The 22,443-nt window shown below is 40.2% G+C and overlaps 1 protein-coding gene across 1 annotated transcript in view; it reads right to left on the bottom strand.

Annotated features, from left to right (window-relative positions):
* cgnl1 (cingulin-like 1) overlaps nt 1–19,986 on the bottom strand; it is a 150,371-nt gene extending 130,385 nt beyond the window's left edge. The window contains exon 1 of the mRNA XM_041174928.1: nt 19,703–19,986. The gene's annotated coding sequence lies outside the window, so the exon portion shown is untranslated. The remainder of the gene's footprint in view (nt 1–19,702) is intronic.
* Nucleotides 19,987–22,443: the final 2,457 nt, after the last annotated feature.

The following is a 22,443-nucleotide window of genomic DNA, read 5'->3' as shown; positions in this document are numbered from 1 at the left end:
CTCAACAATAACAATTTGTATTTATATAGCATCTCTAATATTGTAAAATGTCCTAAAGAGCTGCACAGGAGGATTACAAAGCAAAATTTAACACCAAGTCACATTAGGTGATATTAAGGAAGATGGGCAAAAGTTTTGTGAGAGAGAGAGATGTTTAAAGGAGCATTTAAAGCAGGAAAGAGAGGTAGAGAGGGTAAGAACTTCAGGGGAATATTCAACTCTACAGCTGTATGGCTTATTGCATCTCCAAGTTTAGCCTTTCTTATGGTCTCTCCAAATGAGGTTCACAATTAATATTGAATAATTTGTATGTCAGCTACCTTTCTGCATTTTATTTGGCTAGTCCTGTGCTCTGCACTTGCACCTACAAGGTGCTGGAATGAAAATTGCCCTAAGTGAGTCAGCGTGAAAGTGGCTTGCATCTTATCCAAATGGGTTAGATTCAAAGCCAGACCCAATAGATGAATAGTTAATAAAAACAGAAAATGCTGGAGAAACTCAGCAAGTCTGACAGCATCTGTGGAGAGAGGTGCAGAGTTAATGTTTCGGGTCCAGATGACCCTTCTTCAAAACAAAAACAGAATTACCTGGAAAAACTGTTCTGTCGAAGGGTCATGAGGACTCGAAACGTCAACTCTTCTTCTCCGCCGGTGCTGCCAGACCTGAGTTTTTCCAGGTAATTCTGTTTTTGTTTTGGATTTCCAGCATCTGCAGTTTTTTGTTTTTATCTTTTTGACCCTTCTTCAGAGCTTATCTAGACTCGAAACGTTAACTCTGTTTCTATCTCCACAGATGCAGTCAGACCTGCTGAGTTTTTCCAGCATTTTTTGTTTTAATTTCAGATTTCCAGCATCTGCAGTATTTTGTTTTCATCTAGATGAAAGGTTAATATGCTAAACTGCCCAAATGATGGTGTTACTATGTGGCATAGCTATGTTAACTTGTGAAACAATTTTTTATTTAATAACGCCACCTGTAGCGAATTAACTTAAGAATACATTACATTGTTTTATTTAATAGCCTAAGACTCCTTTTTAAGTGTTAACATGAGTCATGATGAATCTCGTATCTGGGTTTGATTAATGCATTGATAGGTGGTGAACAATAACAGCACCTAGGGTAGGGCTTTACACAAAGGGAAGTGGCAAACTGACTGCTGGTTTAACCTATTATTGCATACAATCTGCATTGATCAAACTGGAAATTATGAAGTTACTGAAGTTGCAGGCACTAAATACAATTCTACCCTTTCTTCAAATATTTGTTATATATTAAATTTGCTGTTTAAGACACACATTCCCTATTTAGGCATTACTGTACACAGTGATGCCTACAGCTGCACCACTCTACCACTCCTCCTTCTTCAGGTGCCATGCCCTGAGAGATCATTGGCGACCACGGACTTCCATCAGATTGGTCCATGATTATGACTGGCAAGGTACTGCTGTGGTTTGCCATTGCCTTCTGCAGTATTGCTGCCCAGGAAACTCTCCCACACTCTTACCACCTACCATCAGGGGTATTGGAAGAATTTACAGCCTGATAATTAACCTGTCCTGGTTGTGTTATGAATCACCTTCCATGGCCATCAAGTGGTACTTGAGCCCAGAGCTTCTGACCCAGAGGTGAAAGCGCTACCATTGTGGCACAAGACCTCTCTGCATATCATTAGATGCAATTAATGAAAAACTCCCAGTGTTGCACTTGCTTCAATCATCTAAGGGGGTCAGAGAGGAATTTATGTATTGTGATACATTGTGAGCAATGTATGTATTGTGATTCACAAAGCGACACATTTGTATAGGACAGACTGGATGGAGTGTGGGTCTTTTCTCGTATGTTTGCATCATTGTAGATCGCTAAACCAATAAATAGATCACCAATGCACCAAGAAGAATTTGCTTTGCCCAACTTTCCAAGAGCAAAGCCACGGGAGTTCCCATAGTAAATAACAAAAACAGTTAAGTTCACCTGATGGCTCAGCTTATTAAGCTAGTGCCGTGGCAATACAGTGCAGGACAGTTCAGGGAATGCATGATCTGCATTTCATTACCTGATAAAGCAGTGGATAGGGGGAGATGACATCGTGATAATGTCACTGATAGGAATCCTGAGGCCCAGACTAATGCCCTGAGGACACGGGTTCAAATCTCACCATCGCAACTGGCGGAATTCAAATCCAGTTAATAAAATCTGGTATTGAAAGGTAATCTCAGTAATAATGACCATGGAACTATCGTGAAAACCCACCTGGTTCTGTAATGTCCTTTAGGGAAGGAAATCTGCCTTCCTTACCTGGTCTGGCCTACATGGGACTCCAGACCCATACTAATGTCGTTGACTCTTAACTGCTCTCTGAAATGGCCCAGCAAGTCACTCAGTTCAAGAGCAATTAGGGATGGGGAAAAACGCTGGCCTTGCCAGTGATGCCCATATCCCATGAAAGAATAAATTTTTAAAAAACCTCAGTGTCCTTTGTTAAGGAGGTAAATCCTGTTCTGATCAATATCTAATAGTCCCGTCTGAGAGCACAGCTGCACCGAGATAACAGCCAATATTGGCAAGAAATGCTTAAGGAGGCTTCATGGCTCCTCTACATGTGCAGTGAAATGTGATCAGAGTCTTATGATCAGTTCAGAGTCAGTACACATCAATCATCTCAAAGGAGAATAAAAATTGCTACCTGAAATGAAAAATTATTTTACAAGTTTTTCCGTTCCTGTTTAAAGCCCCAAAAATGCAAGTCTTCACTATCCAACTTGAGAACACACCAGAAACTCTCCCTCCTTAAGCAAAACTATAATTAGACAATTTTGCAGCCAAAAGAGGAAATCTCTCTGCTCCCTCAGTTCAATTTGCCCTCCACTCAGAAATGGTTGCCAACTGCCAAATCTACTTCAAATTCACTCGCTCAATTTTACAGTTAACGTCAAGATTCTTGCTAAGTGCAAAAATCTTCTAAAATCAAAATGGCTCTAGTGTTTCCTATGACTTCTCAAACAGCAGTGAAGGTATACACTCACTATTTATTATGCTTACAGCTGTCCAGTGACTTATTGTTGGCTTTTCCACAACAATTAAAGATCCATTTTTGTACAGTGCTCTCTCCAGGGGATCTGGTGCCTTTATGAGCAGGCAAACAGCAGCATGTCTCGTCAAAGAATCAGAATGAAGAATCCTTTTTGAGCCACACAGAATCTAAACCAGGAAGTGTAAGTTAGAACATTTAACTCCATGCAAAATCTTGTACAGAAAGCAAAATGAAGACAGGGAAAGAAAGATGGGGTTGAAAGAGATAAACGAGGCAGAACATACTGTTAAAACTTCACGTCTGCGTTAATGTACAAGTTTAACTACAGTTAACTGAGTAACTTCATGTCTGACCTCTGTTTAAATGTCGAGGCTCTCAGCGAGGTGCCAGTGTGACAAAGCTTGAGAAGGAGCAGGATAAATCATACAGCACCCCCTGAATTTGGTGTTTTACTGCACACGTGGCACCAGTTGTTGCTCTCTTATTTACCCTGTAACAATGAATACTGATAGCCTCACCATTAGTCCCGCCACAAAATTCAGGCCATTATGTATGTATGCTTAATTTATAGAGTTGGAACTTCCTGCTTAACTGTTTTGACAATGTTCACTTCTTTGTTATGCAGTCAGTCCATTATACCATAATCTGTGCCACTAACCAAAAAAAAGGCTACCCTAGCAGGCCTAAACTCTTTAAATTGTGAAAGTCTTTTTTGGATTAAGCAAATCCTTACTTTTCCTGCAAGCATGCAAATGTTTCTACACCAAATATACTCAAAATCCTTCCCATTGTCTAAACTCAATTAGTATACCCCAATTTATTGCACTGTGCTATACTGTGTGTCTGACAATTAATTAACCATTGTAACAAAACAACAACTTCCATTTATATTATGCTTCCAATGTAAAAAATATGTCCCTAGGTGTTTTGCAGGCCATAAGGAGAATGGATGCTGAGCCAAAACTGGAGCACTTAAAATGAAATTAAGCCAACATCCATTAGGGATTACACAAAAAACTAAATTAAGAACCACAGCTTCCTTAACAAAAAGAGACACAGCCAGATGGGAAATGATCTATTTTCCATGCTTAAAATATTGTGAGTGTGCCAAGGTCTCAAACATTTTGGTGACGGCATGTTTATGTAGTACAACATTTTGGGCCTTGGAGCGCTGTAAAAACTCAGATGATTCTTTCTAATGGTGATGTGGTTGGAACGTGGGTAGGCAAGACAGCCATCACAAAATACAAAAATTATTCACATCGTGCTCGTCATAGACTAACTGGTGGAAATTGTGTGTTTTCAATTAATTTTCTTATAAAAATTTGGTTCCCTATAATTAACAACCAGTACATATAGTTACAAAAAAATACAGTTTCCTATTTTAGAGTAATTAATTGATACATTCAAACAAACTACAAGAGAAATAGCAACTAAAACAAGGTGTCCTGCCAAATCCATTAAAAATGAATGCAATCACTTCCTTAGACTTGTAAAGGAAACTTGAACAATGTGGATGAGTAATGCACCAGCTTTAATCTTTACAGAAACAATATCCACTGCAATACAATAGCCACTTTTAATCCAAGTATACTTGACTTTTGACCCTGTAAAATTTTTCTTTTATTGTGTTGCAAGACTCTTTTTTGGTCATGTTGTGTATTTTCATATGTGACCTGAACAAAACATCTGACATCTACATCATGGCCATGAAGCAAATTTGTACTATAAATATTGGCAAGGTGCCATTAGGCAGATCTAAAATTTACTTCTCATTAAAGGTGGAGGAAAAATGATTTTCAGAACATTTGAACTAATTAGCGCCTATGGAAGTAACGGCATTGGAATTTGGTCAATTGAGAGTCATCGGATTGCAACACAATCCATTTTACTGTTGGGACCCTAAACAATTTGGATATTGTCTCTCATAAGCCCTGAGTGTTAATTATATTCCAATACAGAAAGAACTTTGGAATGTATTTCATTTTTAAAAATTACATATATTGGACAATTTACACAGTTTAATTAAAAATGCATTAAATCGACATTTTACAATTATGGATGACAGAATGTTCTCCACAATTCAACATCTATTAAGATCAGGACAATTGTTGCAAATCTAATTTCATAATTCATATATTTTAGAAATATACCTTTTAGTTTGGAGTTGGAATTTCTAAATGTAGATAATTGGAAACACTCGGTTGCAGAGCCAGTGAATAAAACTTAAATTAAGTGAAAATCGAACAGACCTTATTTAATAAGGTCAGAGTTGGAAGTGAGGAAACCCTAAACATTGGGTGAAACCCTCTCTGGACCTCTTGGTAGAAAAGGTCTGTCTCAACGCATCTTAAAACGGGCTTTGAAGTTGGACTGTAAACTGGGGAGGTTTCAATTATTCACAGTTTTCTCAGATCAAAAGAAGCTCTGAAAGCACCTCGTAAACAATGGGTTTTCTTGATGAAACCAGTAAGTCTAGTAAGAGGGCTGTTAGCTCTAATAGAGATATAAATTATTAATGTGAATAAAGGGTTGTTTTGAAGGTAAAAGTTTACATTTTATTGGGGACCTCCCAGGCGTGCCACGTTGTGATGGAAATAGGTTATGCAGGGAGATACTTTTTTTGTTTTGGGTTTTACCTCTGTGATTTCAAACAGGAAAAAATAAATAGTTGGAATTCTAGAGGCAGCCACCCTAGTTGCAGCTTGGAGAGAGCAAGTTGGAATCTGCCAGGAGCTGTAAGGCAGCTGTGGAACCAGTGCAGAGGACTTTTAGGAGCCGGGGGCTAATCCTGTTATAAAAACCACTAAGCAAGAATGAGTGAAGCCCAAGATTGAGTTGAAGAGTCCACAATCATGAGCTTTTGAAGGAAAGGTAGAAAGTCGTCTAGCCAATAGTCAGTGGAAGGATCTCCATGAGATCTCATACCTCAAAGAACAGGAACATTTATGGAGAACCAAAGTGAATTCCAGAGAGCTGTGGCATACATTGGTTTGGTCATAGGAGATGTGAATGAACCCTCAAGATTCTCTAACGTACAGGGAAACTCTTGGGTGGAAGTAAAAGTAGAATTGGGTTTAAAACATAAGTAATGATAAAATATAGTGTTAATCTAGTAGTGCTTGTTTTGTTTAAAATGTGAAATCTTGTGGCGTAGTTCTTTTAATTAGTTGATCACTGAGAGTTCAAAGTTTTCTTTAAATGTTAACGGTCTCTACTGGGATCGTAACCCTATGTATGATCTTCTTTGTCATTTTGCATCATTAGCCAGCATCAAAGAAGTGATAGCGTTTTTTAAAAAAAAGTCTGTGCAATATAAAAATAAATTGGGTGGGTGACAGGATCACAGGTAAGAATTTAGTCTCAGCGATCAGCTGGTAAACAAGCCATCCCAATTTCTTCAGACCACCATTTTACTCGTGCCTATCCTGTACGCTCTGAACTAACGTACAAAGTCCTTGTGTTCTCTTCCCGATATATACTGCAACGTGCACAATTCAAAATTCTAAATGTGTATTTCCTTCTTAAAAATATTTAGGAAATAGGAAACACATACCTGTCATCCTATTTTATTATATATCTTGACAATACTTACATCTATCTGAGGTGCAGAGAAGTAGAGTTGGATGCAGCACAGGTGTTTATCTATAGTGCAGGCCAGGAGCTGGTTCTACAAACCTAATGTGCTACACAGTCAACCATGACTAAAGTTTGCAATACCAGTGTGACAACTTTCATCACCAGTTTCCATAATAAATGTAGGCAAATGAATTCATAACGGAAAGCATTGACACAGCAACTGAGGCGAGATTTAAATGTACTATAGATAGATGTGGAACTGCATACATTAACCCACAGGTACATATTTCAGTGAAAACACCTAGCCAGGAATAAAGATCCTTGATAGAATGGAAAGTTTTGTGTACTTCAAATTCCCTGACGACTGAATTTTTTTGAAAATATCATCCATGATTTGCTTGCTACTCACTCAGCCGACTTCTTTCCTTCTTAGGATTTAAACTACTACCTATCACCGAGAGTCCATTGACCCAGATATAGTGTTTAAATCTATAAATGTATATATGTATTCAACAGAGGGAGCCTAGTCCATGGTACTACTATAATTTAGGTGATAAGTTCTTGATACTACACAAGGAGTCTAAATGTTAAAACTTGGCTGCTGAAAATAGATCTTGATGGGAGAGACAATGGTCTTGTAAAAGGAATTGTATCTCTTCAGATTCAACAGTTCAGCAGGATAAAACTAAGTTCAACTGATTCCATCTTCCACATCTCATTCCACATTAGTCTTCTCAAATACATTATACTACTTTTTCCAGATCACGTTAAAGTTGCCTGTAGCATTAGCCTGCCACATTCTTCCAATTTTTTTCAAAATCATGCTATCTTTGCACTGTCGGCGAATATTCTAATAATGTACAATCCGATTATCTTAAGCCAAAACTATAGGAAGGTAGTCAGAAAATTCTATCCTTTCAAATCAATATAGGCTGCCAACTGGAGCTTCCCACAAAGTGTGGGAATTCCTTCATACTGGAATATGATTATCCTTTGAGACATCAAGCAATAGAGGATTATGTTATTCATCAAATGGAGGATTATAAATGATTTGTTAAAGGATTGTTCAAATTGAGATGAACTAGTCAAGAAAATATGAACATGCATGGTAAAATTTTTACCCTAAAGAAAAAAATCAAAGTGAAGTTCACTGATATTTTCAAAGTTGCCTTCCACTAGGTTCATGATGAGTCGACAGTATCTAAGTACAACTTAAGGGACCTAAGGCACAATGCCTTGTGACATGATTCCCATTCCCTTATAATATCTCATACAATGAGGTGGTGAAATTCCATAGGTTCCAGAAAGCAATGGGGGAATAAAATCAAAATATTGTGACAGGGTAGAGATACGATATGTAATTTTTTTCATGAGCGACTGTTTTAACATTTTTTCATGGGAATCTATAGCTTGTCATCATTCATTTAATTCATTCATGTGTGCTCTGCTTGAAGGCTGGTCCTGGGTTCATTGTCTGCTGATGCTTCATCCTGAGCTGTTTGCTTGAACAGTTTTTGTCATTGATGGTTTGCCATTGTCTTCCACTCTTAGGCAAGGCAAGGAGACAGATCCCAAGTCTACCTCAGCCAGAACAAAAAACGAACCCACTCTGCTAACATTATTCTGAAATACATGTTAGCCATTTAGCCAACTGAGCTAAGTGATCCCTGATTAAATTGGAGATAGCTGGTCTGGAGACTTTGAGTCATCAACAAGAAGCTAGGTTTGAAATGCTAAATATGTAAACATGGCTGAAGTTTTAGAATGTGAGGTGTAAGGAAAATTTGAATTTTTAGAAAAATTAGAGTAGTTTGAATTTCAAAGAGACGATAAGCTGTTACACCTAGTCAGAAGAAGTTAAACCAAACAGTGTTTATTTTTCCCAAAGGTTACTGATAAAATTAGTACTATGAAAGATTTATATTATGAGAAAAGTAAAGTTCCAAAATCATATCGGAACAATGGAATTTGCATTAAAAAGGGAGAAACGTGTATAAAGGAGATGAGGCTTTGTGTCAGAGGAGAGAAGGCATTTAAAGATCTAACACAACTGCGAAAAGCCTCCAGCCTCTGTGCATCAAGTTGCTGTCTACAGAAACCGAAGCTGAGAAAACTCACTTTGAATTCGACTGTCGTTGCTTTGCCTGGGTCTGTTTAAATATATTTGTTTTTACTGTTGCCTTAACGGGGGTATAACTGGAAGCCAGATTAATTAGGGAGTTTAGGAGTTATTATAGCAGTAATTTATAGACATATGTATGGGCTTGAAATCTTTTCTTTTGTTAATAAATGTTTAATTTAGTTTTCTAAAAACCTCTGAAGTCATAGTAGTCTTATTACTTCTGAATTCAGGTCACATATCTCAAAATAAAAAGACAAATTGCAAAACAGTTGTGACCACGTGATCAGGTTCCTCTTGTGGATTTGATCCATCTGGCACACATCACCTGTCAAGTCATAACACTTTGAAACCTATTTATTATTGATACAGCTATATTCAGCTGTAAACAGCGCCTTTTGATTTTTTCAACATGGTCTTAAAAGTATAGAGAAATAGTTGCATCCAGCAATGACTTTAATGTATTTATAACAAGTCTAGTAGAGTTAAAAATCCAATGCCCCATAAGACCTTGATTACAAATGGTTAGTACAAACCTAAAGCTAATTTGGAAATCTACCAGAGTTTGAAGATGTTTATTTTTTAACAGGAACTATATAAATTCAGCACCATAGTCCAGCAAAATATGCTGTCTTTGCTATTGCTTTTGCTTAATTCTACCCTAATTGTAAACTTCATCTGCAGTTTGTAGCCTGAGAAATGCTGTCTATGACTGTGTTCTCAGAGATGAAGAATGTAAATTGTTAACCTGCATTACTTTTAGTGCATACCTCCTTGGCACAAAGGGTTCACCCTGTAGCTTGCTATACCAGAATACTTTGTGCTAAAAGCCATGTTTCAGTTTCATAAGCAGCTTAGGCTTATTTGCGAAAACGAGCTTTTGAGCCGAGTGTGAGAAAAAGAATCTAAAGCATGCCCAAATCATTAACACCTTTTGTCACCAGAAACCTGCTTTGCAAAAATCTTAAATGATAAAATCATAAAATGGCCTGGTGGAAGATTCCCATTGTTCTGCCTGTTAAGTAAGCTGGGCATTTCAAACAAATTCTTTCAGCACATGACATCTATGGAATTGCAAAATTCTAATCTTGCACTGCACAACACAATATTGTAGGTTAGTGCCAAAACAAAGTTTCCTTCTTCACACCAAAATCTTTCCTGATATTAAGGTAGACTCAGGTTTTCCTGTCAAAAATAACAGTGAGGCTAATCACTAAGGCTCGCCAACATTTATGCATAAATTATATATCAATTCCAGGCAAGGGGCAAACACTTCCCAAAGTTACCATCTCAGTTGCGCCACTCAATTGTTAGTTTTGCGAAAAGGGCATTGTCCTATCCAGCTCACAAACAAAATGCATTAAGCCACCTGACACTGCTCTGCTTGCTTGGTAGATACAAACCAAACTGTCCTGAGAGTTATGTCCTGTCAAGGGCTTTTTTAAAAAGTGCAGTAAGTATTAATTACGACCAAATAATTTTTCTCAAACTGAAAACTATTTCAATTGTGCTGATTCAGAGAGGTTTTACTTGGCAAAAATTTTTTAAATGTTAAATTTAGTATGAAAGGTTTGTTTGTAACTTTCCTTTTGTCTCTTTGTTTTTTACCTCCCTTCATTCAAACTTCCTTTTCCTCTACTGTATTTATATCTGTTTCTTCTGCACCTGGTTTTACACGAAATTCACCCACGCTAACTTACATTTCCTTCTCAGTCCGTGTGCAATTTCACAATCTTTCTATCTGGTTGGTTAAGGAAGGAATGAAGCACCAACCAGAGACTCAGTGGAGCCTGGCAGGCAGCCAGGTTGGAGTGCAGCAGGACATCAGAGACCAAGTCTCAGTGGGGTCCAGCAGGCTTGGGGCAGGATGGTGAGGAGTAGTGGACGGTAGCGGAATCTCGGTGCTCGGGGGAGTTGGCAGGCTGGGGTAGAGAGGGGTTGCTAAGTGAGTGCGTGGGGGCAAGGGGTGTGTATTTGCATGTGTGCGGTGACAGGGAGAGGGAATGATTACAATGTTTGCGTTGGGGTGGGGGGGGGGGGGCTTCACTGAGTTTCCAGTCACCAAAAAACATGGAGAACTTGGCTGAAACCTGCATGAGTATATAAAATAATAACATTTTCACCAAGCACGTTAAAAACAGATTTTCATATTTATATATTACAGGGCAAGGTATTGTCACTGGACTAGTAATCCAGAGACCCAGGGGAATTATTTGGGGACATGGGCTCCAATCCCACCATGGCAGATGGTGAAATTTGAACTCAATAAAAATCTGGAATTAGAAGTCTGATGATGACCATGAAATCATTGCCAATAGTAGAAAAACCCATCCTGTTCACTAATGTCCCTTAGGGAAGGAAATCTACCATCCTTACCTGGTGTGGCCTATATGTGACTCCAGACCCACAGCAATGTGGTTGACTCTTAAATGCCCTCTGTACAAGGGCAGTGAGGGATGGGCAATAAATGCTGGCCTAGCCACTGACACCCACATCCCATGAACAAATTTTAAAAAGTATTATGATCTATAATATGTGAACTTTAATAAATTATATACAGAATGTTACTATGTTGCTATATTGTTGCTTCATTTTTGCTGGTGTCTGGGATCATGTTAATATTCAAGAGCATTTTTAATATGTTCTTTCATGGGATCTGAGCATTGCTTGAAAGGCTAGTGTTTGCTGCCCATCCCTTATGGTAAGTTACACATGGGGCCACATTGGAAAATAGTTTATGAAACATTCCCATCGTCCTTTGATTTGTTTTGGAGTGTTGAGGGAACAGCGAGGGCAGCGCCAAGGGACAGTTTTCCTTGGAGAACAGAAGGTTGTGAGGAGGTTTGATAGAGGCGTTCAAAATCATGAGAGGACTAGACAGAGTAGGCAGGGAGAAGCTGTTCCTACTGGTGGAAAGATCAAGAACCAGAGGGCACAGATTTAAGGTAATTGGCAAAAGAAACAAAGGTGACATGAGGGAAAATGTTTTCATGCAGCAAGTGGTTAGGATCTGGAATGCACTGCCCAAGATTGTATTGGAGGCAAATTCAATCGAGGCATTCAAGAGGGAATTGGATTATTATCTGGAAAAGAAGAATGTTCAGGGCTACAGGGAGAAGGTGAGGGAGTGGCATTCAGTAAATTGTTCCTTCAGAGAGATAGCACAAGTCAAATAGCCTCATTTTGTACTGTGCCCATTTTATGAATGGATTTTATGAAAAAAAATACAACCATAAAAAGATACAAAATCCAACAGCAAGTGAATATGAAGCATTTTCTATTCTTTCAAAAGACTAGTATAGATACTGCCTTCATTAAGAAAGAATACAAGAATGAAACATTAGAGAAGAGGAACCAAGTGCACAGACGACTGGGAGAGGAAAGCACTAGATTAAAGAAAGGTTCAGAAAGAGGAGGGGATCAGAGGGCAAATGTATAACAGTCTAAGATGGGTGTAGAGTGCATGGATTGATATTGCATAGGGTAAAAAAAATAAAGGGGATGTTGTTAAAAGGTTGGCAGCCCTCAAAGCAGAAAAGTCACCTGCTTTGGATGGGCTGCATTTGTCTGAAGTTAGGTAGAATATGTTGACACAAAGACTTAATTGGGAATCATCCACTAGGGAAGGCTAGTGAAGTACATGGTCAAAGAGAGTTCAACTGGCTCCAGAGTTCTGGAGCGGAAAGTGTTTGAGAAAAACATTGGAAAAATGATTTGGAGTAGTTTAAAAACAGAGAAATAGGTTTGTTCATGCCTAATATAATGTTCCTAGCGCTGAAAAGAAATTCTAATTTACCTGTGGTGAGAGACAATAAAAAGACAGAAGGAAAGCTCTTCACAGATGATAGTGATATCTGAGAACAGTGGGAAAGTATTGGAGTGAGTTATTAAACCATAAAATGGATGTCAGCAAAGATTTACTGTGCAAACTTGGGGGGGGCAGGGGGGGAACGTGGAATAGTCAAGAAGCAAACAGCAGCCAGATACCAACATGGGCTATCCAAGATCAGGATTATGAACTAGAAAAGCTGTTGGATTTGATAAAACAATTGCTGATCTGAAGAAACGTGAAGGGGCAAAGAGGGAAACAGGTTTTCTTACCCCTTATTTAGGTTGTGGATCTGAGGCAGCAATTATTGCTGCCACCAACCCCCCCCCCCCCTCCCCCCTCTAAAGGCATCAAGAGTCAACCACATTGTGGGACTGGAGTCACAGATAACCCTGGCCAGGAAGGAGAGGTGCCCCTTCTCTGCAAAACATGAGGGAACCAAATCGGTTTCATGACAACCTGGCTGCATCCAAAGTGATTTCTTTCTGCCCACAAATGGTCAGATTTATATAATTCAATGTTACATTTTTCATGATGACATTATGAACTGACAACTTCTAGTTTACTGGTTCAGCATCATAACCTTAAATAAGGAAGTGCAAAAGACTTCAGAACAGAGTTGTACTGTTTTCTGTAAGCTCCTACTGGTACTATTCAGACTCGGGTGGAGCAGCGAGTTATTAAACCGAAGGAAAGGCTTTCATACTGCTGTGCAGAGAAAAAAAGCTCCAACCAAGGACAGTTTGAGAACCAAAGACAAGCTTAGAAGTAGTCTTAATGAACAGCAAGCAGTTATTTTTTTCCCAATCTCTATTAATAGTTCCAAAACATGGACTAGAAAAATTGGAAAGCTAGTAACTGCCCTCAACTGCTCTCAAATGGTCAAAGGTTGTGGCACCACCACACAATGCCAATAATCTGCAATTGTAAGCCTTGCCTTCAGAATTTATAAATGTTGCTTAAAAAGGCAGAAAAAGGACAGATTTGATCCCCTATTCCTTGCAAGTTAGCTAATTATAGCCAAGTACCAAATAGTTTTAAGATCCCCAGATCACAAAGAGGGAAAAGCACCAGTCAGGGTTCCTATGCTTCAACATCCATCCAGCAATCTCTTTTCACTCATATGGTGGTACAAAAGCAGGCCAGGGACAATTCAACAGTGACATCTGCCACAAACCAACCACCCACTGACATTCACAGTCCTGACTCACACATCAAGAATGGAAGAGAAGCCAAACAGCAGCCAGCCAACCTAATTCCTGTAACAGGTTCGGGAAAGAGATTATTAAAAAATGAGGAGAAAGTCTCAACTCCGCAAAAGCCATCAGCTTTTTTTAATTAAAGGTTATTTGAATGGAAGAATCTGTTAAAGTTCAATATTGCTAGAAAATCAGGCAAAACAAATGCAATTTTTGACTGAATAGTCAGCTGCAAAATTCAGAGCTCTGACTAATGCTCAAAGAAATGGGAACTCAAGTTTTGCTTTAAAATAACAACCGGTCTTAACTGGATTAAACCAATATGTGTTAACAGCCAAGATGATGCAAAGTAAAACTTAGAATTAGAATTTACTTTATAACTTCAAACACCAGGTTCCAATTAGCAAATCAGGAAATCTAGCACCCATCAAACTACAGAACATTTGCTGAAGTTACAACTATATGTTAACTCTACCCTCCCCCAAACACATTTCCCCTGTCTTTGAATGGGAATTTAAACCAATTTTTGACCATTCAACATCCTGGGGGTTATCATTGACCAGAAACTGAACTGGACTAGCCATATAAATACTGTGGCTACAAGAGCAAGTCAGAGGCTAGGGATCCTGCCACGAGTAACTCACCTCCTAACTCCCCAAAGCCTGTCTACCATCTACAAGGTACAAGTCAGGAGTGTAATGGAAAACTCCCCACTTGCCTGGATGAGTGCAGCTCTAACACTCAAGAAGCTCGACACCATCGAGGACAAATCAGCCCACCTGATTGACACCCCTTCCACAAACACTCACTCCCTCCATCACCACAGTGGCAGCAGGGTAGACCATCTACAAGATGTACTGCAGGAATTCACCAAGGCTCCTTAGACAGCACCTTCCAAACCTACGACTGCTACCATCTAAAAGGACAAGGAACACTACCATCACCCGGAAGTTCCCCTCCAAGCCACTCACCATCCCGACTTGGAAATATATCACCGTTCTTTCACTGCCACTGGGTCAAGATCCTGGAACTCCCTCCCTAACAGCACTGTGGGCATAACTACAACACATGGACTGCAGCAGTTCAAGATGACAGCTCACCACCATCTTCAAGGACATTTAGGAATGGGCAATAAATGCTGGCCCAACCAGCGATGCCCACATGCTGTAAAACAAGTTTTAAAAAAAAATTTAGAATTCACCTAAATTCAGCTTTTACCATAAATTCACATTATGCACTTGTAACCATGGTGATAAACATCCAAGGTTTTTCTGTCGGATTGGGTACTAGTTAATTGTATTGGCTTTTGCCCGTTACCTTAACTTTGCACTCGATGTCCTGCTTGTTTAAGGTCAGGGAGCTGATTTAAACATGCACTGCGTAAATGAGGAATGTAATATTGTATACAAGTCTGGAGCCTGATGCTAATGACCTGAACTCAGAACCATATATGGTGGACTCATTAGTACTAACTGTCGGTGTATTTGGTGTGTGCTATATTGTAATACTTAGACACCATTTTTCATGTCCTCAATACATCCCAAAATGCTTCATATCCAATTATTTATTTTGAAAATAAAGGTTACTGCTGTTATGTGGACAAACAAAGCCAGCTTGTGCACAGTAATGAGATCAATATATGATGCAGTGTTGAACAGGCCACCAGGATAACTGTCCTGCCCTTTTTCGAATTATGCCATGCAATCGTTTACATCTTTCTGAACTACACACACGGTCTTGCTTGGTTCATCTAAGAGACAGCATTCCCAACAATGCCTCAGTATTGCCCTGAAGTGTCAGCCTATCTTATCTGATTAGATTTGTAGAATGCACACCAACTAGTATTTATATAGTGCTTTTAAAAGAAGATTCATATTTATATAGCATCTTTCACAGCCTCAGGACATCCCAAAGCGCTTTACAGTCAATGAGCTGCTTTTCAAGTACAGTCGCCGTTGTAATGTAGGAATTGGAGTGATTCACTTTGGCAGGAAGCACATGGGAGACACAACATAAAATAAAGAGGACAATTCTAAAGAGGTGCAGGAGCGGAGGGACCTGGGAGTACGTGAGCACAAATCATTGAAGGTAGCAGGGTAGGCTGAGTGTGGTTAAGAAAGCATACCACATCCAGGGCTTTATCAATGGGGCCACTGAGTACAAAAGCAAGGGAGTTATGATAAACTTGTATGAAACACTGGAGTATTGTGTCACATTCTGGCACCAAACTTTAGGAAGGGTGTGAAAGCATTAGAAAGGGTGCAGAAAAGATTCACCAGAACGGTTCCAGAAATGAGGAACGTCAGCTACCCAGATTGATTGGAGAAACTAGAACTGTTCTCTTTGGAGAAGAGTAAGTTGAGAAGAGATTTAATAAAGAGGTTAAAAACCATGAGAGGTCTGGACAGAGTAGATAGGGAGAAACTGTTCCAACTGCTGAAGGATCAAGAACCAGAGGGCACAGATTTAAGATGAGTGGCCAAAGAAACAATGGCGACATAAGGAGAAACTTTTTAAGCAGCAAATGGTTAGCATTTAGAATACACTGCTTGAGAGTGTGGTGGAGGCAGATTCAATCATGACTTTAAAAAGAGCATTGGATTCGTTATCTGAAGAGGAAATATTTTCAGAGCTATGGGGAAAAAGCAGGGGAGTGGTATGAGATGAATTGTTCTTGAAGAGAGCCAGCACAGACACAATGGGCCAAATGGATTCCTTCTGTGCTCCAACCATTGTATGATTCTATGAACACCATAAGACAGAAGAATAATCAGATAAAAAGGGTCACTAAGCCAAAGGGATTTTAGGAGGATTGACCAAAAGGGTCTTAAAGGAGATGGGAGGATGGGGATGGCGCTGAAAGGTGAAGGAGTTGAGTGTGGCAACTCCTGGAGCCAGGGAAGCTGAAGGCATGACAACAGACAGGGGAGCAAGATAAGGGATTTGTATGAAAGGAGTGCTCTGATCATGGGGAATTGTAAGGCTGGGGGTTTTGAAAGATAGGGATGGGCAAGGCCATTAAAGAATTTAAACATGATGGCTTAAAATTTTAAATTGGCATCATTGGAGGACTGCAAGTCAATATTGGTCAGCAAGGATGACCAACAAAAGAACAAGTCTTAGTGTGACTTAGGATATAGACAGAAATCAAGAGCTTTAAATGAGCTAGATGTAGGAAATTGACAGTCAATTTGCACACAGCAAGCTCCCACAAACAGCAATGTGACAATGACCAGATGATCTATATTTGTGATGTTGATTGAGGAATATAAATTGGCCAGGATGTTCGGGGTAAACCCACAGCTCTTCTTCAAAATGGTGCCATGAGATCATTTACGATCACTCGAGAAGGCTGATAGACAGTAGCCCCAAAATTGCAGCACTCCCTCAGTTCGATGCTGGCCCAGGTTTTTGTGCACAAGTCTCTGGACTGGGCATGAAACCCACAATCGTTTGACTCAGAGATGAGATCGCTACCAACTGAGCCACTGCTAAACCACACAAATCAAACAGACTAGCCAAGATTCAAATAAAAGATCCTTTTACATTCATCCAACAGCATGCTTTAAACACCAAGCTTGTTAGGACAACCTCTACCACGGAAGGCTGCTGTTGTAATTCAAAAGCAGTATTGGCCTGTTAACAAGCCAGCTGCAAGATATGCTAGAAATTGTACAAAGAAAAAACACCCATCACTGTACACGGGAGTTTTAATGACATTCATCAACTGCTCAAGCTTTACTCTCATAGGCTATCTTCTGAGTTTGTACATTGTGTTACAGCCTTGCAAGTCCCCTTTAGGTATGCACGCCTCTACACAAATCCAAGGCCAAGGTGGCAACTGAGATCATCTTTCTTTTCCCCTCTTTACTCCCCAATTTTCATTCCTAAACGAGCTACTTCTTGCTAAATTAGTCCTGTATTCGAGTAGCCCTTGTTCTCATGCAGTGTCAACATGCTATGTTATTGTGTGGGAGATCGTAACAAAGCTCAATCCTGACATTACCTGACATATATCCAAAGGTGTTTCCTGTGCTGTGCATAGCTCCAGCTGTAAAGCTAACCCTGAGGAGCTGAGACTAGCTGTAGGGGCAAAGTCAGCCAGGATTTTTTTTTAATTCTTTCATGGGATGCAGGGGTCACCTGCAAGGCCAGCATTTGTTGCCCATCCCAAATTGCCCTTGAACTAAGTGTAGGTGAGCCATTTCTGAGGGCAGTTAAGTGTCAAACACATTTCTGTGGGTCTGGAGTCACATGTAGGCCAGACCAGGTAAGGATGGCAGATTTCCTTCCAGAAAGGACATTAGTGAACCAGATGGATTTTTACAACTATTGATGAGGAAAACTAATAGAATGTTATCATTTATTGCGAGGGGAATTGAATACAAAAGTAAGGAGGTTATGCTTCCGCTATACAAAGCACTAGTGAGACCACATCTGAAATACTGTGTACAGTATTGGGTCACCTTATTTAAGGAAGGATGTAAATGTGTTGGAAGCAGTTCAGAGAAGGTTTACCAGACTAACACTTGGAATGGGCAGGTTGTCTTATGAGGAAAGGTTGGACAGGTTAGGCTTGTATCCACTGGAGTTTAGAAGAGTAAGGGGGTGACTTGATTGAAACATATAAGACAGGGTGGATGTGGAGAGGATGTTTCCTCTTGTGGGAGAATCTAGAACTAGGGGGGTCACTGTTTAAAAATAAGGGATCGCCCATTTAAAACAGGCAAAATTATTTCTCTCAGAGGGTCGTGAGTCTTTGAAACTCTTCCTGAAAAGGTGGTGAAGCAGAATCTTTGAATATTTTTAAGGCAGGGGTGGATAGATTCTTGGGGTCAGGGGTAGGTAGGATGCAGATTTGAGGTTGCTGAGATCAGCAATGATCTTGTAGGCTCAAGGAGCCAGATGGCTCCTTGTTTGTGTGATAGTTGGGGTTAGCTTCATATTCCAGATTTATTAATTGAACTTAAATTCCACTAGTTACCATGGTGGGATTTGAACCCATTTCCCCAGGGCTTTAACCTGAGCCTCTGGATTACTCGTCCAGTAACATTATCACTATGCCACCATCCCCACAGGCCAGGGGGCAGCACAGCACAGCACAGATCAGGGAACAACCAGAAGATCTTACTGGAACATATGCTGAGATGCCTGTACCATCTTTACATACTGCTTTTCTCTGGGTACAGAATGGACCCCCTGCTGGTTTCACTTAAATCCAGGATGTCAGTTTAACCTAAATCTATGAATAATTAAGGTGCCACTCTACTTCTGATCATTCCATATTATTTGACATTTCCCAGAAACATCTTCAGATACTGCAAAGTTCATTTATAACTACTGTATCTGCAAACTATAAACACATACGGTTTTTGAAGTGAACTTTTCCTCCAAATGCATCATTTTTAATGCATCCTATTGTACCTAACATCAAGCACATCTAAAAATAGGATTGCTTACTCTTTGAACATGTTTCCTCCATGTATTAAAATTTTAGATTAAAATCTCAAATTTAAATAACACTTTTAGGTCCAATTATGCGTTTCAGATTCAAATTGGGATTGGTGCATACTTAATAAAGATCAGCTTTACAAAGAGACCAATTAAGACTGTGAAGTTGGTGAAAATAAGTCAAGATTTCCTCAATGAAATGACTGTTTTCAAAGCATAAAATAATTTGCATTCCTCCAAAAAAAAATTGTATAAAAGCCAAAACTAGACCTTGAAAGATAGGGGAAAGGACACCATAAAGGCGGACGAAATCTTATGCAACAACAAGCAAAGTATTTTTTTTTTAAAAAAACTGAACACTTTAACCCCGAGAATATTCCAACATGTTTGCGACCTGGCACCACCACCTTCTGCGACGTCTGGGTAGCAGTGACCTTGGTAATATTCCTAATTGCAAGTCTTTTAACCTTAAAGCAATGGACAGCTGCACTTACCAAAAAGTTTCAACCCGCTCCAAAGCTGCCAGCGACACCCCGAGCACCCTTTTTATTTAACTGCCCATCAGTGCCGGGGACTGGAGAGTCTGCAACTCCGAACTGAGCGCAAATCGCAACAAGTTGCAGTGAAGTGGGAGAAAATAAACAAACTTCAAGCCTTTCCCTGCGGGGCGGCAAAGCAGACAAGCCTGGTCCACTCAGCTTGACTGAGATTTAAAGCAAAAGGTTTTTTTTTTGGGTGGGGGAGGCTTTTCCAATCACCACCACCCCCCCCCCCCCCCCAAAGTGAAGTGAAGTGAAGTTGCGCTTTCGCTGGACTCTCTGTCAGAAAAGCTGCTGAGCGTCAGCGTCAGCGCGAAAGACCACAAACTGTGTGTGTGTGTGTGTGTATGTGTGTGTGCGCGCGCGCGCGCGCCAGGGAGGGAGGACGCGCGCGCCAGGGAGGGAGGACGCGCGCGCCGTAGGGGCGGGAGCGCGCCTCTGCTCATTGACAAGGCGAGCCCAGCGCCCGGGAGAGAGGGGTGTCTCTCTCTCTCTCTCTCTCTCCCCCCACCTTCCCCAGGTGAAGGTGGGTTTGCAGAACTCCCTCTGCGAACAGACAACAAAATAAATCAAACTAAAGCAAAATAAAATTAAAACAGGAAAAACAAAATAAATCAAACTAAAGCAAAATAAAATTAAAACAGGAAAAACAAAATAAATCAAACTAAAGCAAAATAAAATTAAAACAGGAAAAACAAAATAAATCAAACTAAAGCAAAATAAAATTAAAACAGGAAAAACAAAATAAAACTAAAATGGAAAAATTAAAGTCAAACATAAAGCACACGCTTTGGCGCGGGGGGGGGTTGGGAAAGGTGAGATTTTCATCGCCTTAACCATAATATAAATGATAATTAATCAGGACAGTTGTTGTTGATGTTGACTTTGCCGCACCCACACACACACACAGTAAGGGGGAGGTGCTCCTGTTACTGTTGAGTGGGGCCGATCACCCGCTACATTGACCCTCATCCTGCATCTCCCACATGCGGTGCCAACAGCGCACCCGGTTGGATTGAAGGGAATCTACTTTGCCCCTCTCTCTGTGTTTAGGCTGCTTCCCCCCACCCCACACACCCCGAGTAATTGACATTTTTTTTCCGCGGTTGAACAATAAAACAATTTACAGTAAGGCAGCTGAAGAATGATTTTTTTTCCCCCATTGGTTAAGCCTGGGTCAGTCATACTGCCCCTGTCTCCACTCTTAGCCACGAGGGAGAAACTTTAAACCCTGGAGGCGGAACTGGTCACACGGACCCTTTAAGTTCAACGTTCCGACCATGTAGAAAGATTCGAGAAAATTGGGCCTTTTATCCTCAGTGAAAGGGAGCTCATGGACGCAGCTCAGATAATAGTCTGAGACCTGACACATTGAAACTGTGGTAGTGGCGAGAAGCAGACGCCAGTTAAAACAAGTGAAAGGCAAATTTAGGGCTGATGGGATGGATTTCCAGTTAGGATAGTGGAGGCAAAAAAAAAAGGAATCATTTAAGAAGCAAGTGAATATTCTGGAAGGAGGTGAAGGGGAAGAGTAGGGACTAGATTGATACCCATGAAGGCCATCTACATCCATGTCACTGCCCCACACTGAAGACAAAAATATGAACTTGGACAGCTTTGTCTGAATGCCACCCAGTATCAATAAGTCCCTTCTCACTCCTCGCTATGCTTTCACCATTTCTTCTAACCTTGCCCTCTCTAAGCAAAGGCCTCAATTTCCCCACTCAATTATGTCCCCACTCGATAAACTTTGAGTGTGATCAGCTGCTGGGCTCTTCTTCTGCCTCCAAGTCCACTTGTTTGCTGAGATTTTCCCTGCAGAGAGGGTCTTTTCTCCTCCATTCAGAGCTCCCTTTCCACTTGCACCCTCCTCTGGATGGTTACCCTCTCTTTTCATTCAGAACTGCTGGCAGGACATCAGCCCTCACTCAAATCCATCTCCCTCTAAACTCCCTCAGCACACCATTCTCTCAGGTCTAATCCTGAGATCATTATTAAACTTCCTAACAAGGGAAGTGCTGCTGCTTTTGTTTAGGGAAATAATAATTGTGGCAGAGTTCAAAACATTCAACATATGTTTACTTTTGGTTTAAGATGGCTAACTTTCATTTTAATTCCCTGTGACATTGATAGGGCAGATGCCTCCTTTGAGCGTGAATTGTTCATATGTATTTTATATATATTTAAACTGTCTTCCATAATTTATTTCAGTTTCTGTGCTTGTTACTTTGGATGCCTCGTGCTTCAAGGTTATTACTTTAACAAGCCACATTTCAATAAACTTCTTAGATTGCTACATGTTGAAGGTTACACTGCTTCAGAGGCACCAACAACAACTTGCGTTTCTATAACAGCATTAACATGGTAAGCAAAACTTATTTTCCCCACCAAAAGCAACTGTTTGTTTTGAACATAAGGGTGAGAATCTTAAAAATCGAGGTTTTGCATGTCCCAGAGCCAATGTAGGTCAGAAAATACTGAGGTAATGGGTGAACGGGACTTGGTACGAATTAGATTACAAACCGCAGAGTTTTGTATGAGCTCAAATTGATAGAGGCTGGTAGATGGGAGGCTAGCCAGGCAAACTTTAGAATAGTTGGGTGCGGAGCTTGTAAAAGGATGGATGAGGGTTTCAACAGCAGATGGACTGAGGCAGAGGCAAAGACAAGCAAATGACAGACGTGGAAGTAGACAGT

This window comes from Carcharodon carcharias, chromosome 26, assembly GCF_017639515.1.
Source record: "Carcharodon carcharias isolate sCarCar2 chromosome 26, sCarCar2.pri, whole genome shotgun sequence".
Classification (NCBI taxonomy): Eukaryota; Metazoa; Chordata; class Chondrichthyes; order Lamniformes; family Lamnidae; genus Carcharodon; species Carcharodon carcharias.
The sequence above is the reverse complement of the archived record's forward strand: the minus strand, read 5'-3'. Positions and strand labels throughout refer to the sequence as shown.